The sequence below is a fragment of the Lissotriton vulgaris genome, chromosome 3_1, assembly GCF_964263255.1.
Source record: "Lissotriton vulgaris chromosome 3_1, aLisVul1.2, whole genome shotgun sequence".
NCBI classification, from domain to species: domain Eukaryota; kingdom Metazoa; phylum Chordata; class Amphibia; order Caudata; family Salamandridae; genus Lissotriton; species Lissotriton vulgaris.
The window spans coordinates 364,506,642-364,530,036 of NC_141689.1; the positions used below are offsets into that span (position 1 = coordinate 364,506,642).

Sequence of the window (23,395 nt, forward strand, 5' to 3'; positions counted from 1 at the left end):
TAAGACATATCTTTATTCTTTACAGCTCTTATGTGCTCTAGTATCCTCTTTTTCAACATGCATGTCGTGCTTCCAATGTATTGCATTTTGCATTTGCATTCAATGATGTATACCACATGTATGGATGTACAGTTTATTTTCTCTTCTATTGTTGCTATTTTGCCATTTGGTTCTTCAAAACTATTTTTGTTTTGTCCAATTTTACAGGCTTTGCATACGTTACATTTTCTGAAGCCTTTTTGTTGATTAAGTAGCCAATTCGATTTTTCTTCCGGTTTTTTGGTTTCAAAATGGCTTTGGATCAGTTGGTTCCGTAATGATTCTGTTTTCCTGTAACTGATCATTGGGGCATCCCCTAGCATATTTCCTATATCTGGGTCCCCAGATATTAGGTGCCAGTATTTTCTGATTTTCGTGGCAATTATTCCGCTCTCTTTATTGTATGTGGTTATAAATCGTGTTGGACTTTGTGTTTCTTTCTGAGTATTTGCTTTTGGTTTCAGAATCTGCAATCTTGATTTGTTTGCAACTTGTTTTTTGCTTCTCTCAAGACATCTTTCGTGATACCCTCTGGTCTTCAATCTGGTTGCTGTTTCTTCTATTTTTTCTTTCACATATGTTTCCTTTGAGCAATTTTGCTTCATGCGAATAAATTCGCCATAGGGTATACTCGCAATTAGTGGTTGTGGATGGAAACTGGTACCATGTAGTATACTATTAGTAGATGTTTTCTTGCGAAATAGGGTATAATGGATCTTTTCATTTTCGATATAGATTTTCAAATCTAAGAAATCTATTTCTCTTTTGCTCGTTGAGCATGTGAATTCCAAACCCACTTCATTTTGGCAAAGTTTGAGAAAATAGTCATTGAAATCCTGTAGTGTTCCATTCCAGATTAAAAACAAATCATCTATGTAACAGACCCATAGAATGATTTTATCTAGGTCAGTTTGGTTGATTGGGTTCCACGCAATTGTCTTTTCCCACCAGCCCATAGCAATGTTCGCGTAATTCGGCGAAAAAGAAATGCCCATTGCTGTACCGCATTCCTAGTTTTACAGCTGTTGATTGTATAAAAAGACATTGTTGGTAAGGCAAATCTTGATCATGTCCATGAGCATACATGTATGTTGAAGTTCCTTTACATTCCGTTGTTTGAGGAAATAGCCACAGGCATTCAGGCCTATTTCATGTCTAATTGATGTATATAAAGACACTACATCAATTGTTGCCAGTAAATATTCTTTTTCCCATGTGATTTCATTCAAAATCCTTAGAAAATCACCTGTGTCTTTGATATAAGAGCTCATGTTTTTTGCAATTGGCGCCAGATAGATGTCAACGTATTGGGAAACATTTTCGTAAAGGCTATCACATGATGACACTATTGGCCTTCCCGGGGGATCGATTTGGGTTTTAAGAACTTTGGGTAGGAAGTAGATGGTTGGAATCACTGGAAAATCCTTTGATAGAAATTTTAGTTCATCCTCGTTTAATAGTGATGAAAAAAAAAATAATAAATAAAATATATCTATATATATATATATATATGTGTTTGTGTGTGTGTGTGTGTGTGACTGCAGCCTTTCATTCCATGAAATATAAATTTGCCTTCAGCCTTTCATACCATGCAATTACATATGTGCCTGCTGACTTTCTGCCCATGCTCCTTCTAACCCTTACTTTATGCCTCAATATCACATAGTGGCACATTGAAGTACTGATGGGCAGCACTTACTGTTTATCAAGCGTTTACTTTTCCTCAAAGCATTGCGGATGAGCAGTCCAAAGGCAACAGGAAGCCCACACAACGCCATCCTACCTTATTCTGGGATACTCTGTGTCTCTGTGTCATCTGGACTCCCAGTGATTGGACAAACTAACAGTCTCCGTTCTCCCCACTAATAGCAACTGCCTAGCTCACCTTTCAGAGCTCAGATCTATCCCATCATGCCTCTGCCTACTTGAATCATAATCCACTGGGATCACTGATGATCATCACTCTTGGTGGTCACCGACATTCATTACTAGCCAATGGTATTGATTTTCTTTACTGTCTGGGGCCATTAAAGGTTATTACTGCCTGGGTCATTGCTATTGCTCACTCACTGGTGCTGCAAGTGGTAAGTAAAATTGTTCTGCAAGACTTCACCTTTACACAGAGCGTGACATAAAAATGCAACACAAAACAATTAAAAAATACCTAGCAAGGTGCTAGTTTCTTAAATCGTACAACAATAAAAAAAGAGAACAATTTGGAAGACATGGAGAAGAAAGCGTTTCTGAAGCATGCAGGAATTATTTTTTTTTTAAACTGTGCACAAACCAGAGAAGACTGCTAGGGACACTCATGGGCATGCAAGATTGATGCTGACTCAACAGCGACCTCTACAAACAGCCAGTGCAGGCACTAATCAGACAACCTGCCAGGGTCTAAATGAGCATCTTAATGTAGACGTGTGCCACTTACATTTCTAGAAAACTTATCATCACTGACGAAGGTCATTCGAACAGATACATCATATAAAAATCTTTGAAACTCACTGCAAAAATCTTAGCGAAGAACAAGCTGAGGTTGAGTTGAAGCATAGAGTATGTTCTTTCAAAAATACTGAGTTATTGAAACACTGAAGGGGATATTTTCAGGAACGTGTGAAAACCATCGCAAAATTAACTTAACGCAACTTTGCATATCGCAGTCTATCATGAGAAAATAACACCGTCTTAACGACCAATTCCCAACCCAGCGGCACTATGCGATAGTAGCAGAATAACATGCCAAATGACCACATAAAAATCAACGCGATGCACAGAAAAGGCGAAACACAAACGCCCAAAAACTTGGGATGACCCTAAAAGCGATACAAAAATCAGTGACAACCAGCAACAGGCCTGCAATGCCGACACTTCATGCGGAAAAATGCACTATAAAAGCAATAACAAAAAACCCAGCAAAACCAAATCGAACTGCGTAGCACCATAGATGCATCCAGACCGAGTGCAGAGGACAACCCGAACCCGACAAGCCTCACAGAGGACCAGCCTGTTCAGGGAATGGCAAGGAGAAGAGGAAGAGGAAGACGGGGTTCAGTCGGCAGGAAGACCAGATCATCATCACAAGGTGATAGAACACTACCAACAGCTGTTTGTCACCTCCACAGAAACAATGTCAATGCAGTCGGAGTGTCGAGGAGGAAAATGGAGGAGGTCAAGAGGGGCTGGCATGATGTGCAAAGCCAGACCAAACAGAAACTCGCCGCCAACAGGAAGGCAGCAATGGCGAATGGCGGTGAGAGTCGTGGGCCACAGGAGGAGCTGGACGAGCTGGAGGAAACGGTGGCCAAAGTCACCAGTGTGGTGCGGTGGCAGGAGTTGGGGGTCTGGACACAGCACAAAATGACCTGACCCAACAGCAACGGGGTGAGTAACAACCTGGGTCTGGGGATACGGGGGAGATGGGCACAAAGGGACACAAAATCCGAGCTGCAGGGGCAACTCTCCCACAATTCAGTACACACACATAGCAATCACAACACATCAACATTGATGGCAATGTGGTACAAAGTGCAACACCTGTACCACAGGACAGAGGACTCAACAGGTTCCGCTTGTGCATAGAAGATGGTCACTCGCATCTGGCATTGCCTGACACTGTGTGGTGATAATGCACGGGTGCAACCACACATCCATCATGTAGTCAAAATTCCCACTGTCTGCCATCAAAAAGCCTGCTCCACCAAACCAGTCACAATGTACATTGTCATGCAGTCTAAATGTAAAACATCCACAAAGCGTCAACATACATGGGACACTCTGTTAACCTGCATCTCCCCTTTACATTGCAGAGGGACAATCAACACCTACTGCAGAGCAGACCACAAATCTCATCAGCGATAATGAAGAGGACAACCTGCCCATATCCTCAGACACCCTCCAACGGCTAAAGAACAGCCTCCGCATCCCACCCAAAGGAGCAGTGCAGCCCAGTTGCCTCGAGGTGACCCAACCCCCTGCACAGACCACACAGCAGGAAACACACACCACCACAGCTGACTCCCAGGACCCCCCGAACATAACATGGAATTCCAACGCCGTGTGTTGGGTTGCCAAGTGGAGATGTCAGATCAGCTGCGGGTGGGTTTCAAGCTCGCGGCAGCCAAACTCGATGCCATACATGGGTATCTGAGTCCCATCAGGGACCACTTACAGTCCCTAACGGACATCTATTGTGCGCACCATGCTTCCTGACAATCCTTGGCTGATATTGCTGGGGCCATTACTCAGATACAAGAACTGTCTAGTCAGACAGGCACCAGCGAGGACAGGACAGAGTTGGCAGAGATGCGCAGGACAATGGAGACCATGGAGCAGATGCAGGCTGGAAGTATGGCTGCCTCGGCTGAACATTAGCAAGATGTAGCTGGATCTTCCATACCTTGCAGTTCCTCATCTTGCTATTGCTGCCACTGAGCATGTCCCAGATAACTGCAGCGGAAATTTTGACACACACATCTCCGACCCCTGATGTGTCAGTAGCATACAGTGATGCAGCCCTATCACTTTCACACCCTGATGTGTCAGTGGCACACAATGATGCAGCACTATCAACTTTGCACCCTGATATGTAAGTGGCACACTGTGATGCAGCCCTATCACCTTTGCACCCTGATGTGTCAGTGGCACACAGTGATGCAGCCCTATCACCTTCACACCCTGATGTGTCAGTGGCACACAGTGATGCAGCCATTACAGCGCCACACACATCGGACACACAGGACACAGAAGAAGTATCAGAGGAGTAAGATGTGGATGGCAATTACTGTGTGAGGAAGGAGGTAGTAGCATCCATACCCACCATATGACCTGTCCCTGCCTGGTTCAGCAGTATTCATCATGCACTGGGACAACACCTCCCACTGACCCCCGGAACACTCTGTGACATTCACCTGGACCCCGACAATGACTGCCATGTCTTCACTGGTTGCCAATTACACAGCAATCCTGCTGCCGACTGCACTCTCCCTCTTCCAATTCACTTTTCAATTCCCAAAGTACTTTGGTCGGCCCACCACTGGGCTACCATTTAATGTGAGCTTGGCAAGGCGATGTACAGCTCCAGCTCCGGCATTCACCAGAATGTGAATAAAACATTCAAAATCACACTGATGTGTAATGTCTACGTTCACTCAAGTATGAAAGTATGGATGTATGTAGGGACATTGATTGCACAAGAAGGTGCACCTTGGTAAATGACATCAATGCGCATGTTTCACTCTGAGCCATATGGCCAATTAGATGACTGTGAAGGTGTGAACTAGCTGTGGCCTCATTGCACATGAACAACAATCTTGTAACCCCGCAACATAGGCACACGTCCATGTATTAAATAGGGGTGTGTGTAGAAATAACAAAATTGGTAGCAGTTCGGAAGTGGTGTCCTCCATCACATGTGACAACAGAACCTCACTTCGCATACCTACTCACACACATCTGTGTGGACACATTCAGTTTTGATGTCTAACATTGCTCCACATGGCCATAGTTTGGACTGCATACTCACATTGCTGAAGACATGTAAGTGCACAGGTCTGGTAGCAACTATCCCACCACAATGTCTGGCTCACAGAGGTGGAGCTGTCAAAAGGGACCCACCTCCATTGTACAGGCATCAGTCAGTCCCTCCCTGTGTAGGGACGATGCTCATTGTGGCACACGATTTGTCAATCTAATCAACACTCATCACAGTTAGACACCAGTTAAGTTGCGAAGACTTTATTGGCATGTGCGTGTCAGTACGGACAAGGCAAGGGCCACAACATGCAGGGAAATGCTTAAGACACTTACAAGCAGCATGGGAACATGTCAAGGTACAAGAAATGGGGAGGCGAAAATGTACACAAAATCATTACGGATGGCAATGGTTTCATCCCACCTTGCCTTGCTGAACGAGTCATGTGATGTTTGGGGTCTGCTCATTGCTCCATGTGAGGGGACAGGGCTCACAGCCCATGGGATATGGATAGTGCTGTAGCATCAGACAGCGCTGACTGTCTGCTCTGCTGACCGTGAGCAGGTGAAAGGGTCTGCCAAGGTCACATGTCGTGCTACATAGCCATGTTTGCACTCTCCTCCCAGCAGTATGTCTGAATTGGGAACGTTGCCAAATTACGCTGTGCTGCCCCGACCATGAAACTGCATCCCCTTGCAAAGGTGTGTGCACACATGTAGTTCCACGCACATGCATTCTGATTCCAGATGAAGGCAGACATGTCAACTGTTGAGGTGGCATATGTGAGCATTCCCCACGGTGCCACAAGGTGTTGGTACCTGTACTGTGGCTGACATTCCGATGTGGCTGCAGGAAAGTAGTTACTTGTCCATGAATGCGAGCGCATCTTCATAGGCAATCTGTTCCAATAGTACGTCATTGTCGGTTTCAAGAAACACCAGGGTGAGCCAATCCATTAACTGATCCAGGCAGATGTGCTCAGTCCACGCCGTTTCACCAATCCACACCACAGCCCAATAGGGGAACACCCCGATGTGGTCATTGCACACGAGGAGTTGTGCAATCTCCCATGCACAACTGCCAGCACATACGCCAAAGAACAGTGCATCCCATGCATGGGTATCCCTGTGACACTCCTTTTCGTGAGCCAACAGGGAGCGCACTGTCAGGTCATAATCCAATTCCGCTACCGTTGCATTGGATAGGCAGACCTCCATGGGCCACTCGAATGTGCATGATCGACACTGGAACTAGGGCTGGATGCAGGTGATGTAGGCAAGTAGGAAACTCAGATGGAAACTGATTTGCAACACTGCCCTTGGCAGTGAGCCCAACAGATGCAGCATTTTTGCACAGTACAGTTCCACGTGACTCGGGTTGTACATTTGCCAGGGATTGCCTGCCATTGCATTTGTTGGTCTCATAGCACCGGCAATCCTCAGACCGGTGGCAGTTCTGTGGACAATATGACACAGCTCTGGGCAATGAGTCATATATGTGTGTAATGTTTAGACTTTTGGGTTGTTTTTAACCAATCTGTCAAGGGCATCCCTTGCAGCTGTAGCTCATGCAGGGACAGGTGTGTGAAGGCATGGTGGTCTTTCATTAGAGCAGTTCGTGGTGTGGGAGTCGTCGGACGCTGGTATGGTATCTCACGCGGGGTACCAGCCTCATTCAAGGTCGGGGTTTTGGTTGTCTTTCCACCTCGTGTGTTGAGACAAAGGAGCTTTCATTCCTAATTTTAGTCTGACTACTGCTTGCATTTCTTAAATGTGATATGACCTTTGCGCAAACTTTGATGCCAGGCCTGTGATTTGGGGTGCAACAATTACGAAACACACGCAGCAGTTAGCATGTTTGTATGAGCCAAGGGCCCGACAGGCCTTGCGCTCCTTGTTCACTCTCTCTCTTTCTTTCTATTTCTTTCTCTCTCTCTCTCTCGCTGTCCTTTGATGAGTGCCTGACACACCTTCTTATCTTGGATATTGTCTTACAGGCTGTGTCTCACAGATTGTCCAGGGATGCCCCACCATGACTCTTCAAAATAGGTATTTAAGGACAAATCAGGATGTGATATTTTGTTTGGACTTTCAATGGTGAATGTATGAATCAGGTTTTCTGTACTCACATGTATGTTGATTGTCGATTGTTGTAATTGTGCGACATCAGGCAGGTGCATTTGTTCATGGTGTTGTGCCATTGATGTGCAGTATCTTGGTCTGGGGGAGGTGGGGGGTGCCCGGGGTAGGGCCCGGGGGGAGGGGGGGGGGTCCTGGGGGTGGTGGCGGTAGGTGTTGTGGCCCTCTTGGGTGTCCGGCCCGCATGATCAGTGGCTCCATGGCATCTGTTGCCCTACAGGTGTGGCTGTGGGCTGGGCTCCCTTTTGTGGTGCAGGTTGTCGTCCGACTTTTCACCAGATCTGAGCAGGTGTTACTTTCCTGTAGCTAATGCACCTTATCGCATGTTTTGGACTCTTATCTGGCTAGTCGTTGAGAATGCTGAGGTGTGGTGTTGTCGCTGCTTTTGGCAAGGGAATGCCTACACTGCATCTCATTAGCGGTAGATGACGGGGTCATTTGTGGCAATGTTCTTTGCGGCTGCTATCATGTGTAAACTGGTGATATGGGCTGTTATCACCAGCTTGTGAATGGGGCGTTAGTTTTATCGCAACTTTGGCTGCGATAAAGTGGCGATAACACGGCGATAGTTCCTTGAGAGTATGCCCCTGAGGGTCCGATTCACCAAAATAAGTCAGAGATTTGAGCTGAAAGTTGCTCGTGAGTTTGGAGTCAGATTTAGTGCTTGTTCACAGTCCACATAACTTTCCCAAAGGATGCTTGGAAATTTGCATCATATTTGCAAGTTTTCATTCATTCCGGGAAATGTTTTGTGAGTTCTTGTGCAAGACCATTTTCTGTGGTTTTGCAAAGTGTACAATTGTTCTGCAAGGCCTTGTGCATAGGGTACAATGACACTTGTTGAAAGGTCAGTGACATCATGCAATGGCATGCTTTATTTTTCTGTGTTTTTCTCCCGAGGGGGATATTTTCCACACAGAGAACCACTTCCCCTACACCACCGAAGATTTGGGAATGTTCCACTCCGCTTTCCATCCTAGTGGCTTACTCCTGCTCTTGCCAGGGATAAATACATCACTGACCATTTCCATGGTGGGAAAGGGTCAGAGAGAAGCTTGTAGGAGCCGAAAAAATAGCCAGTTTTAAGGCTGAACACGTTTTGAAAGTTCTGCCTCTGCAGTCATATAATCCTTTATAACATGGTTCTGTCATGGGGTAATATTACATGGGTGTACATTGTTTTGCAGCTGCTAGACCATCTTCAACGAAATTATATCAGTTGTAAACCTTACCGTTTGTTCTTGCACAGCTACCTTACGAGCTTGAATCACTTTGTGAATCAGTCAACACAGCACAAACCCTAAACATAGTTGAAATTTACGTTATGGAAAATGAGGACCTTTAACCCACCAGTTCCCACTGCTACCTAAAAGTTGTAAGAAATCGCCACCACTGGTGACATCACAAATTGTGTAATTAATGACATCACTGATGACATGTCACAATTAGATCATCAGTGATATTACCTGTGTTTTTTTTAACAAATGTATAATAATTACTAGAGAACGACAAAATCCTGTGAACGTTGTTTCCAGTGTATTTGATGGGTTTTTTAATGGTATGTTGCCTACATTACCTGCAAGTCTGGCCTGCAGTAAGTGCACTAACACTTAGTGCTCGTGGCCTCTAGGCGCTTGGCATGGGTTGGTCTTCAGACATGAGCGGTCCCTAGTTTCCATGAACCCATGGGCCTTTGGCCAAGGCGCTTCCAGTAACAACGCCCTAATACTTGGCAGGGCACGGCCTGCACCTGTCCCTGGCGAGCACTGAATATCAGACAGAGTTACCAAGGCTCCTTCTCCGCATCCCCCGCTGGGCACTAGAACATACCTGGCTATGCCTAGTGCCCAGGTCCGCATGGTCTGGGCTAGTGTTGTCATGTGCTTATCTAGGTTCCTGATCGATACTGTGACCTTATGCCCCTATTCGGCTATAAAGCCCTTTATTCCCTATATTGGCATAACCGTTCAAGTACGATTTTCTGAAAAGTCATCTCTGGCCTCACACGAGCAAAGCCACAGAGCCACATTCCAGCATGACTCTCTGCTACTTCCTTTGCGACCAATTAGTGCAATGACAGAGCAGCAGTCACTATCTGATATTCCTAGATAACACTCCGAGTTCTTCAACAAGATAAAAACTTAGCAAACCTGGAAATCCCCGCTTGCTATGTTTTGATTAGTAATAGAACTCTAATGAGCAACTGATAGCTGCCACTTCCTAGTGACATCTTTAATTGACGTCTTATGTCCAGCAAACTTGCGTCAAACCCGGCACCTGTCAGGTATAAATATTACCAACGTTGCCTTAAGCAATGGGAGAGCGAAGCTAGCTGCTGTTGAGCTGCAAGCTACTGTTGCTGATGCCAGCTGCCTGCATGACCAGTGTTGGTAAAAACTAGCACTCTGTCGCTGCAGCCTGCTATCCTGTGGTGGTGAAGCTACTGATTACCATTATCGCCGCTACAGCGCGAACTGTGGTTCAGTACGCTTGAGGAGCCGTGCAGCCGTCCTCTGCGAAGACATCCAGCCCAGCTGCCCGCGGACGCTGTCACCCCTCCTTCCTCCAGACGCGCTGAGAGAAGCCGCTGCCTTTCTCGTGCAGAGAAATCCAGTCCCGGCGCTTCCGGTTTACCCTCGCGGGTGACTGGGATATCGAGAGAGACCCCTGAAGGAGATACCAATCCTCCATCATTCTATTCAGAGGTATGGTGTTGACTAAACCCTTAGACGAGAATTCTTGAAACAAACCTTGGCAAAACCAACTTAACTTAAGCTACTTACTTACTCCCCCTTCTCACGTGTTAGGCTTAGGTCAGGCACACCGGGGTAGGCTTAGTTAGAAGCACCAGTTGAGTATGTTAGCCTAATGTATATATGACTGTATATATGTTTTATTACTTTTAAACCATTGTATGGCTAAGAAACCATATCAATGCTTTTACAGTTCTATTTCGCAATTCTTATCTTACTGTACGTACTTTTTATAATAACAGTTATTGCAATTGTGGCAATACATTTCTCTTGTACGAGAAGAAAGACTGTTCAATAAATGTTAACCTTTATTGATAAACGCCCGTCTCTCTATTCTCTACATATTGTGAAAGTAAACTGCACCAGACTGACTGAGTGAAATCTATGTCTATTGTTTCACACGACCCTAGAGATCGACTCTTGATCTGAGGAGCAAAGTTGTCATGTTGCACGGTTGTTGGAAAACTGAATCCCTTCTTGTCTGTGCCAAGGAAGCTGATCACTTCCTATGCAGAGAAGAAAGTTTCCAGTGACCTCTGAGCTAGTTGGTAACACAACCCAATTAAGTTTAGCATAGTCAGTGGAGGCCTGGAATATCCGCAGTTCCACGTCGATACTACTGTTTATGTTATTCCAATGCGCAGGGCCTAGTGGGAAACTAGGAACTACACTACATGGCGCCCAACGTTTGGTAAGGCGATAAACTAACGTAAGACTTGTAGAGTAACTCAGTCGTGCATATTTCACACCCCTTTCTCCCGTAAATACTCCAATAGACGTCTGGAGTGGGTGAAAGGTTAAAATCCGCCCGACCTTAGTAGGAAGAGATTCCTATGTAAAGCTCCGGTTTATTCAACGTTGAAGGATACAGTGTTCCAAAATATTGTGCATCTAATCTTTGTCTCCTTGGAGACCTACTCTGCAAACCTGCATTTTTTGAAATGTCAGTAAATAACGGAACCTCTGGGGCCGCAGTAGATGCGACTCAGCAAGGTCCCGAAGAAGCAGACCCGGATGCTATCATCATCCCGGTCCAGTTAAGAAGATCTATAACTTTAAAACTTATAGAAAACGGACTGCCACCTCAAGGTGGTACAGTAATTTTCGTGATAGAGGCTCACGAGTATCGGCAGACAGAGGTATTCTATTCATGGATAAACTTTCCAGCGGTAAACGCTATAACACAAGAGTTTCACTATTACAAAATAGAGGAACCTCCGGATGAGTACGCCCCTTTCGAGGAGGTTGAAATTCCACTTAAATTTCAAGAGCACCTGCTCTGGTTTAATGGCGCCCTAAAACACAATGATCACATAACTAGGCTCGGTCCACTAGGTAGACCAGGAGCCACGTGGCCGGTTCTAGCCAGCTACACACCACATCCTGACATTACAAAAATGTCTAGAGAAGAGCTGTTAGCACAGCTAAACACATTAATAAAAATACATAGGCAATTAGTCCAATATGTAATACGGACTGCAACAGTCCAGCCAGCTGTTAATACTCCACAGCTGACCCCTCATCAGGGGAACACAAATAAAATTACACCACAGAACATACAGTCATGTCTTGGTAAAACACCCGTAAAACGGGAACAAATTCCTTTCTGGTTAGCCCAGAAAATCACTCAAATAGAGGCAGTATTTCCTGATACTACCCCTATTGAGAAACACAGAATCTTGACCATCTGCCTTCCTATGGGAATCGCACCACACGTGGAGGACTGCGACACTTGGGGTACAGTCTTTGCTTCCATTTACACAAAAACACACGGTGTTCCGTCTATGGCGGTAATACCAGACGTGCTAAAACAGATTCAAAATGAATTCGGTCCAGAACCAGCTTTAAATCTAGGTATGAAATTACTGAAAGACTTCAAGCAGGTCACGGCTATATTATTAGCCAATGTAAAGGGAGAAGCAGCATCTGTGGCGATTCGCCAGAAGTTGAGGGAAACAGATATAAAAGATCCTGTTGAGCTTGCAAAAATCATAGAAAAATGCTATGAAGAATTAGGTAGAGACAGCTTGGGTGGAAAACCAGTTAAGCCCCAACTGCTCGAAAATCCTGAAAAATTATTTATTAAGAATAATTTAAACACTCCTAAAAAGAGCTGGGATGGAAATAAACAATCCACTCCCAAGGAAAAAGTTTTCCAGTCCAGAGGAAGGTCTCCTCGACGGAGGGAAAGAACTCCGACTCGAGAACGCCAGTCTCCCCAACGGGAGCCCTCTGAGAAAAGATATAACCTTAGAAGTAGGGATAATATAAAAAGACCTGATAGATATCAAAGTATTGATACACGTCCCTCTCGATCTCTTCCACAGACTTCGGAAAGAAGAGGACGGTCAGACCCAGGAGAGCACACCAAGTCCAAAGACAAGGAACCTGCTCAAAATAAGAAATCTCAATTTCAGAAAAAGAAGGTAGCCAGTATTAGAGTAATTAACCATGCCGAGAATACTGAGGACACAGTTGAAAAACGGGGAGTGGGCATTGACAATGTTGGACAGTGCAGCAGAGATCAGTATAGCGCGCAAGAACTTGATGAGTCATCTGGAGACAGTGGACACGAATGAATACATTCAGGTTGAAACTGCCGACACCAGACTTAGCGAGCCCCATAAAATATACGAAATAACATTGCGTATGGAGGGTGATAAGACTAGGAAAATTAAGGGTCTATTTTGGGATAAGCTCTCAAAAGGCTATGATATTCTGTTAGCTAAAAAAGATTGGCCCCCGGAGTTTGTCAGGGAGTGCCCTCGTGGCGAAGAAATGATTATGCCTGCCTTCTCGAATCACATTCCGATTCACAAAAAATACACATATGCAAGGAAATGGGCAGTAGCCCAGGCACCTGCATTATATAAAAATCACGTAGGATGGGATGAGGATTCACCGCCTCACAAAATCCAACTAAAAAGTGAACCAACTGCCCAACGGCAGTATCCCATAAAGCAAGAAGCTAAAAAACAAGTCAGGGAGATCCTAGATCAACTTGAGTACCAGGGGGTGATTGAAACATGCACCTCTCAAATGAACAATCCTTTGTTTCCTGTCTCCAAGCCAGACAATTCATATCGTCTAGTTTTGGACTACAGACACCTTAATACATGTTGCAAAACTTTTGCAGTACAAAACTCGCATAGTGCAGCCCTAATGAATAACATAGTTAGGAAAAAATACAAAACAACATTAGACATTTCTAATGGTTTCTTTTGTCAAAACATTGCACCAGAAAGCAGATACTTGACCGCTTTCTCCGCATTTGGGTCGCAGAAAAAATTCTGTCGACTCCCACAGGGGTTCAAGAACAGCCCAGGACTATTCTCAGCTAGGGTAACAGAGTTACTACAAATCTATGATGATGAAGCATTATCTTACGTAGATGATATTTATCTCACAGATGACGACTTGGATACTCACTTGAAAAGAGTGAACACCATTATACTTGGGTTCGCAGCAGAGGGTTACAAATTCAACTTTAAAAAGTCCCGAATTGCCCATCTGACAGTACTATTTTTAGGGTACGAATTATCAAGTGAAGGGAAAAGCCTAGCGGACAACTTCTTAGAGAAGTGCGCTGTACTCCAAGCACCAAAAACGCTGAAGAATTTACAATCAATACTAGGTTTTCTGAATTTCGGAAGAACTTACATTCTAAATTACGCAGAGAGGGTTAAACCTCTCTACGAACTAATTAAACCTGATTTAAAACAAATCAATTGGACTCAAAAACACACAGAAATTTTGAGATCACTGCAAACAGACATGTTAGCAAAAACAAAATTAGATACACGTGACAACACACGCGATCTGGTAATCCGAGTCATCCCAGGAAGATGCGGATTCACATACCTAACCTCTAATGAGGGAGAAAAGGTACCAATTTCAATAAAATCTCACTTGTACACACAAGCAGAAAAAACATTCAGTCGCACAGAAAAAACTGTGAACGCAGTGCAAATCGCATTAGCAAATGAAAGAGAACTAGCACACGGCAAACGGATTAATATCCTCACAGCGGAATCCGCCTTCGAGGCGCTGTTCAGCCCAGTAAACCTGCCTACAGTGTCACTGAATCCAAAATGGATACAGTGCATAGATTCTCTAGGAGCGGAAGATGTGAAATACTATTTCGCCCCGCAATACACAGAACTGAATGATTTAGATTATGAAGAAGAATATCCTCTGCCAATCGAAATCCTGCCTCTCCCACAATACGCATGTATAATCTACACAGATAGCTTTGTACAGCATTTTAACGTAGAGAGAAAATCCTACGATGCAGCATGTGCGATCATTAAATGTCGTTGGCTGTGCGGTAAAATCAAACCGAAAATAACAAAAACTGAATCAGTTAAGTACTGTTCGGCTCAAAGAACTGAAATCAGATCTTTAAAGATGGCGCTCGAAAATGCAGAACGCGAATTCCCCACACTTATAGTGTGCGATTCTCATTTTTGCGTAAATTCTTTCAACAACAAACTGCAGAGTTGGATCGAAAACGACTACAAAGATGACACAGGTGCCACAATAAAGCATAAAAAGCTCTGGAACAAGGTAGCTCTTTTACACAAAGAACTACAAATGACTCACGTGATTCACGCACAGAGTCTTCAGCGTGATGGCGTTCGCGTTGTAGGGAATTCATTGGCTAATACAGCCAAAGCGGAAGCAACTAAACCGGCTTCCGTAGCCACAAAAAAGCGTACAGATAAGTATATAGACGGGGAAACCATGCTGGCAGTAAGAACGACCGTAAAAGGCGACTGTGCAGCACTACCCGTAAACTATCCACTCAATTATGCATACATAATCGATGCAAACTCCGTTCCTTTTGCTCGAATCCCTGGAGTGGGGGATAGAGTAATTCCAAACAGGAGCAGGAGGGGCTTCCTCTTACTGGAAGCACACATGGGGTTGGGTCTGAAACACCAAACAATCAAAGCCTCTCTGAAAGAATTGCAATCAGAGTACTGGTGGCCAGGAATGAGTATAGATATTCAATGTTTTGCTCAAAATTGTGAAGACTGCAACAGAGATCGCAGTAACGAACAGGCCAGTGTAGTTTCAGGATCCCTTCTAGACAGCATAAGGCGGTCTATCTGCACAATCAAAGAAGAGAAGCGCGTCCCAGTGTACAACGTTTAAGACGAAATACACTTAAATAATGAGGCCTCCAGCGCTCGGCTGACGCTAGAACGGTTATAAAAGATTAGCGAGTCCATATCGGCATATACGCAATTACCACGTTCCATTCTGACCAGGGTCCTGCTTTCAGCTCTCGAGCCTATAAGGAGGCCATGGCTAGCATGGGAATTGGGTTGTGGTATTCTTGTCATTCATACATTAGTGTGATAGAAAGAAAAAACCGGGGCATAAAGCAATCTATAACAGCGAAGGTATTAGGTTCAGGCACTGGGTGGGTCAAACATTTAATAAGTGTCCAGACTAGTCTTAACAACATGCCAAGAAATTCTCTAAAAGGTTTCAGCCCATACGAACTATTGTTCGGAATAAGAATGAACGTTCAGGACCTCGATAGTCAGATGTCAGTGGTACAAGAAGAAACAAAGCAGTTTGAAGTAAAAGACCGTTTGGCTGTTTTACAGGAACTGAATGAAACAAGAAAATCATTAAGCAACATAAAGTTAAAGCAACAGCCAAATACCACTGACGAGGCACCACCCGCAACAGCCCCAGCAAGGCCTGTCTGGATTCCAAAGATTGGGGATCTAGTCAGAGAAAAGATCGCGGTTAAGAAGGAATTTGGGCCTTCTTACAGAAAAGCAGTACCTGTCTTGGCAGTCACCGGAACGAGATCAGTTGTGCTACCGCCCCTTGCTGGTAAAAAGGAGAACAGAATCGTGTCCATCGATCTGGTAAAACCACAAGCATGTGGCCTATAATCAACAGTAGGCCCAGTGGACTCCCAAGAAACAACAGAATACCCAAACTTGCAACAATCCAAGAGGTTCAAACTGAAAGACTAATCACATTCGATCAGCCTGCAGTGCACAATGAAGGACTATGCAATAATGCCATGGAACTCGTGCCTCTTGGACCACAGATTGAAACAGTTCGTCAAGAAACAACACCAGTCTACACTAATGTGGCATCAGAAAGTGCTACCGAAAGACAGATTGAAAGAATTGACAGAACTGCCTCTGGTTATTTCATCAACTTCGACAACTTCTCTGAAGATTTTAACGACCCCGAAGTGATGCCAGAAACAAAAAAGTCTTTTAAAGAAAAAGCAACGGAACTCTTTCATCAACTGAAGAAAATCTACCTTGTTTCCCCTTGGCTAGAGTTCTGGTTCGGTCTAGGTGTATTTTTCCTCCTGCTTTGGCTCATCATGGTACTGTGTTTGGGAAAATTCATTGAAGGAAAATATATTACAATGGACACAGCAAGTCAGAACATCAACCTAGTCCTGAAACCACACAGATCATCCCACGTGAAGAAAAGAGAACTGTCAACAGTAAATGTCACAGCAATTCCAATACCTGGTGGGGTAGTATGGGAGAAAACAGACTATGAGATCTATGGTCCGGTCGAAATCCTGAAGTATCCTCATCAACTAAAGGTTTCCTTAAGTGACTTTGTTACACCAAGTACATTCTCTGATGATTGGGACTTTAACAGTATTAATGACATGATGTCTGATTTAGTAATGTCAGCTAGATTCACAGATCATGATTATTTACAAGGTTCATCTAGTTATGAGCAGTTATTCTGTTATACCCACTATGGTGATCACTACTTGCATAAATCTGCACAGCCTAGAAATGTTTTTATGTATAATCAATGGGAACATTGTTCTACACCACCTAAAAGCAGTTCTAAAGCATTTTTTGAGAAATTCAAATACTTCTCAGGGTTTAACACCAGTGATGCAGAAACGTTTTATTATAAACTGTTAGATAAAACAGGAATGAAAACAATGCTGACAAATTCTAAATTGATATATTCAGAAGCATTTTATGACAAAATGATGACATTTGGTTTTGATTATTGGAAAAATAATATTGAAACGAAAACGATTTGGGGTACAAAAGATTGGCAGGTGCAAGGCTTAGAAGCACTATTTAGAACCTGCATGATACCAGAACAAATGTTATTTTTAAATGACACTGTACACCAAACATCCTGTCTTGGCCTAGCTAAGAACAAAGAAATGAAAACACCGTCTATACCAAAGCCAATACCTGAGAATGCAACTGCAGATATTGAGTTAGACGTGTCACACATTTTACATTTCAACAGAACACATCCTGATTGGAAAAAGTGGTTAATCTGGCCTACAGACACAAATAACTGTCAAGATAGGTTCCTGAATAAAACACAGGGTTTAAAAATGACCAGATTAGACTCTAGATATTCCCAGAGACAACATCCAGGAATAATAACAACATACAGTGTAGGTAAACTCTGCCTAGAATGGCTAGCTACATCCACACTGGCTGAAATTAAGCAACACTTGTCTTTATTAAAAGATGGTGCTGATTTGCGCGATTTCATTCTTGGACCACGCAAACAGCGTCAGAAGCGTTTCATAGCGACCAGCATCTATGCTTCATACAACGAGGCTTGGAAAGTAAAGCAAATTGAAACTGCTGAAAAGATACGAGAAATTGATCGTATTAATTTGGAGAAATCACTTTCTGTGGTAGACAATGGGTTAATGACTCTGTCTTCCAGAATATATTCTTTGGACAATATTGTATCATCTGCCTTTGATGTGATAGACAGAGATTTGCTAATGTTACAACATGGCCAGTCTCAATTACGTTCTATTATAGAACTAGGCTGGACGCTGCAAAATCTTCGTTCAGGCTATGTGCCTTGGCGTTTAATCAACACAACGTCATTGTTTTCCATTTTTAACCTTACTGATAAACAGATCAGTTTGGCACAGAAAGGAGCAGACTATACAATCTTGAGCATCGAGAAACTCGAGAGATTACCATTGACAATGTCAGAGAGTCCTGTCATTGAATGGATAATACACGGAATTATCACAATTCCGATAACAACTTTCCGATTTCATAAATGCCTTGAATACATACCTGCTGGCCAGTATGAACAATTGGGTAAGGGATACTTAAAATCCGAATGGAAATTACCATACACTCATTCTTGCTATAGTGACAGCGACAAAAATGTATTTCTTAGTGGTGACAACTGTAAACACTCACTAAGCGGTATACTTTTGTGTCAGGGTATTAATTTACACGGAGCATGTGATGGAAATTCAAACAACCTCTCATGCCACCAGCTAGTCACACCTGCAACTCAGATAGAGCCCTTCTTTATGCAACTTTCGAACGGGAGTTACATTCTAAGAACGGATCACAGGTGCTGTGGCCTCGCGCCCGGACTAAGTTATCTAGTAGAAGTAACGTCCATGGTCAAATGCTGTATGCAAGCATTGTTCCCGAGCGGGCCTCCAGACATAGTGACTCCCATCTGGCCTCGTCTGAATCTCTATTCTATACGAATTGATACATTAAGCAAAATGAAATCTGTGCTTTTACAGACAACAGTGCCTATAACGTCATCTAAAGCGACGTATGATCGTCTAGTCGCAAGGACGGCTACTGAAGTCCATGACCTTTTATCAACAAATTGCCCCGTGCATTTCGTACAAATACTCGACCAACTCCTTAACATGTCTAGTGCTACAAGCATCCCAGGCATATTTAAGACAGTCTTTACGGGACTGCTAACACCCTTCCAGGCAATTTTGGGAATCTTTCCTAATTTTGTGCACTCCATCTTTGGTGGTATTCCACTATTTTTTGGACTCATCGCAGGGATTCTATTTTTGACCCTCCTGCTACGTTATGGCAAGCCTCGGCTCAGACATAGCTCCCATGGGAATGGAAGAGACAATCCTAGCAATGCGCTACAGGGACAGGATAACTAACGTCCTCGGATTGGCCAGGCTGAGAGATCTAAACATGACCTGGTTCCTTTCATTCAGACCGATATGGCAAAATTGCATTTTACCTGTGCTACGGTGTATGCTTTGCGGCGAGGAATGCGTGTTGGACATCTGTCTTTCACTTCCATCAGCAGTACCAATGGACGTCGATACTTTGCTAAGTCCAATAACGGCTCACGCATTGTGTTGTCCCCAGCGGCTACCAATCCTGATGACGGCATTTGTGGAGACTCCTGTACTACAGCCAAGTGGTAACAGTGGAGCGAGTGACAAAAGCAACATCATCCAGGTACAACGTGCTGTGAGCATTGCTGATCCTGCCTTCGATGACAGCAATCATTCTCACACCTGCCAAGTTACAGCGCTATCTAATTTGGTTGAACTATCACCTGATTTTGTAGACCAATTCTTTGCGAGCCTGTCTGATACGATGTTCTCACCCATAGAGAAACAATAACTTTTGAGAAGCTTTCCGACACACAGCATTCCTATGAACTCTGAATTCGGCCTTCAGTTTTGATCAACAAAAAACTGCCAGGAGCTTTGGTAAACTGATTTTTCTTTGAATTGGACAATTTTTCAAATATTGACCTTTTTTTGGCACGAACAATTCTTCGCTTAACGTAAAAACTATTCTTAGAGAACAGAAGCTTCACACTTCTATTTCTAAACACATCTAGAGACATAACAACATAACACCAGCCTCTAGCACACATGTTATTACAATGCATTTTTATGTGATGATTTATCTCGAATTTCTTCTATCAGAGATACTTCATGTGTAATTCCTTTTTGCATAATCGTTCATTAATTTCATATGCAATACCTTTCGAATGATTATTATGCTTTAAAAAACGTACAGTACCTAAATTCCATGTATTACAAGTACGCCTATTTCGAATGCATTTATGTATTTTGGGGTGGGCTATGTTACACAATGTTACACATGCATCTAATTGCTTAGTTTTAGTAATTTTGATGGACATGAATTCGTGGAGTGGGTGTCATGTGCTTATCTAGGTTCCTGATCGATACTGTGACCTTATGCCCCTATTCGGCTATAAAGCCCTTTATTCCCTATATTGGCATAACCGTTCAAGTACGATTTTCTGAAAAGTCATCTCTGGCCTCACACGAGCAAAGCCACAGAGCCACATTCCAGCATGACTCTCTGCTACTTCCTTTGCGACCAATTAGTGCAATGACAGAGCAGCAGTCACTATCTGATATTCCTAGATAACACTCCGAGTTCTTCAACAAGATAAAAACTTAGCAAACCTGGAAATCCCCGCTTGCTATGTTTTGATTAGTAATAGAACTCTAATGAGCAACTGATAGCTGCCACTTCCTAGTGACATCTTTAATTGACGTCTTATGTCCAGCAAACTTGCGTCAAACCCGGCACCTGTCAGGTATAAATATTACCAACGTTGCCTTAAGCAATGGGAGAGCGAAGCTAGCTGCTGTTGAGCTGCAAGCTACTGTTGCTGATGCCAGCTGCCTGCATGACCAGTGTTGGTAAAAACTAGCACTCTGTCGCTGCAGCCTGCTATCCTGTGGTGGTGAAGCTACTGATTACCATTATCGCCGCTACAGCGCGAACTGTGGTTCAGTACGCTTGAGGAGCCGTGCAGCCGTCCTCTGCGAAGACATCCAGCCCAGCTGCCCGCGGACGCTGTCACCCCTCCTTCCTCCAGACGCGCTGAGAGAAGCCGCTGCCTTTCTCGTGCAGAGAAATCCAGTCCCGGCGCTTCCGGTTTACCCTCGCGGGTGACTGGGATATCGAGAGAGACCCCTGAAGGAGATACCAATCCTCCATCATTCTATTCAGAGGTATGGTGTTGACTAAACCCTTAGACGAGAATTCTTGAAACAAACCTTGGCAAAACCAACTTAACTTAAGCTACTTACTTACTCCCCCTTCTCACGTGTTAGGCTTAGGTCAGGCACACCGGGGTAGGCTTAGTTAGAAGCACCAGTTGAGTATGTTAGCCTAATGTATATATGACTGTATATATGTTTTATTACTTTTAAACCATTGTATGGCTAAGAAACCATATCAATGCTTTTACAGTTCTATTTCGCAATTCTTATCTTACTGTACGTACTTTTTATAATAACAGTTATTGCAATTGTGGCAATACATTTCTCTTGTACGAGAAGAAAGACTGTTCAATAAATGTTAACCTTTATTGATAAACGCCCGTCTCTCTATTCTCTACATATTGTGAAAGTAAACTGCACCAGACTGACTGAGTGAAATCTATGTCTATTGTTTCACACGACCCTAGAGATCGACTCTTGATCTGAGGAGCAAAGTTGTCATGTTGCACGGTTGTTGGAAAACTGAATCCCTTCTTGTCTGTGCCAAGGAAGCTGATCACTTCCTATGCAGAGAAGAAAGTTTCCAGTGACCTCTGAGCTAGTTGGTAACACAACCCAATTAAGTTTAGCATAGTCAGTGGAGGCCTGGAATATCCGCAGTTCCACGTCGATACTACTGTTTATGTTATTCCAATGCGCAGGGCCTAGTGGGAAACTAGGAACTACACTACAGTGTCGATGCCCTGTGTTCAATCCTTCTGCTCAATGGCTTTTCTAACCCTTCTTTTGCCATGCCCTCTTTTAAATCCCTTTTACCACATATGAATACACCCACATTGTAATGCAGAATGCTATTTTTCCGCTACAAAATGAGGATTCTGCAGATGTACACACGTAGGCGCTTATGATAAATGACAGAGATACATTCGCTGGAAGTAAATGTCGACTGCCACTCTCAGCTGGGGAAGTAATGCTTCTACTGACGTCATTCATGCTCATGTACTTAGCATTAAACGTTTCCCATTGCAGAGAGCTTCAGTGGATACATACATTACTCATAATCGGCGAATGTTCAAAAACAATTCTTCCACAGTTTCTATTCTTGCCTGCCATTGAACCAGATCCACGCGAGGACCTCGGAGCATGAAGGGTTTTGCGTTTTCAGACTAACGTTACCTCTTTCTTGATTTCGAGCCATGAACAGAAGTTATAATGTGCTTTCAAATGCTTTTCACACCTCCAGCGCATTCCCATATCTTGTTAATGATAACAAGAACAACAATATGTAAATCTTCCAAAATATTTGACCGAAATTTTATGACACAGTTGTCTAAAGATTAACAAATAAGAACACTTGCACATTCCGAAATTGTCTTTAAGTGCGGTTATCGTTATACACCAGTCCCTAGTGACGTCACTGATGAATTGCCTCGCTTCACATACAGGGTTATTTATTCGAAAGATCTTTGCAGCAAGAGATGTAAGATCAGAAGAAACTTACGTCCTTGTTTCACGCACAAAAGGCAGCTGCAGATTGGCTCTCCGACTGTACCCCGCAAATGAGCGCTCTGCGGGGTTGTCTGTATTATTTGTAGAGCACGACCCAGGCAGGAAGGTTTGCACCCGCGTCCACAGACCGGCCTCTGTTCTGGACCTCTGCGCAACTTTGACATTTCAACACGGTCAGTAAACATCTTACACAACGTCCACAGTTTGTTCTGGCCAAAGATTTGCATAGACTGATCCTCACTCCAAACACAAACAAACCTGATTGGTCGTTCACTGTTTTTGTCCTAATCTTTTTCCGGCCAGTCACTGGCGTGTTGAGTAGGGAGGCTGGGTGGGGGAGGGAGTGCGCAATTTCTATTTGTCCTACCCCCCCCCCCCCCAACCTTACACATACTACGTGCTAACTTAAATACTCGCATAAAGATATATTCTAATCTTTGCACTAAGATGAAAGTTGGAATTCTTAAGAATTGGATGTGATCCAATATGTACATTATTTATGTAACAGCGAGAAAATATTAAGAACTTATTATACGTGGTGAGAAATACATTATATTTATAAATTCAATACTAAGGCATTTATATTTTTGCAAACTGCAGGCCAGTGGACAATGCACCTTTTTGGTCCGTTTTAACTAACTCTAGTAAAAGAGAGGGACCCAAAGAACCAAAGGGGTAGAGAACCAAAATATAAACAATTGTTGTA

At 43.6% G+C, this 23,395-nt stretch overlaps 1 protein-coding gene across 2 annotated transcripts in view; it reads right to left on the bottom strand.

Annotated features, from left to right (window-relative positions):
- The window catches only part of LOC147726460 (complement component C6-like), a 1,142,533-nt gene extending 1,119,682 nt beyond the window's left edge, over window positions 1–22,851 (bottom strand). For both annotated transcript variants that reach the window (XM_086960582.1, XM_086960583.1), the window contains exon 1: window positions 22,682–22,851. The gene's annotated coding sequence lies outside the window, so the exon portion shown is untranslated. The remainder of the gene's footprint in view (window positions 1–22,681) is intronic.
- Window positions 22,852–23,395: the final 544 nt, after the last annotated feature.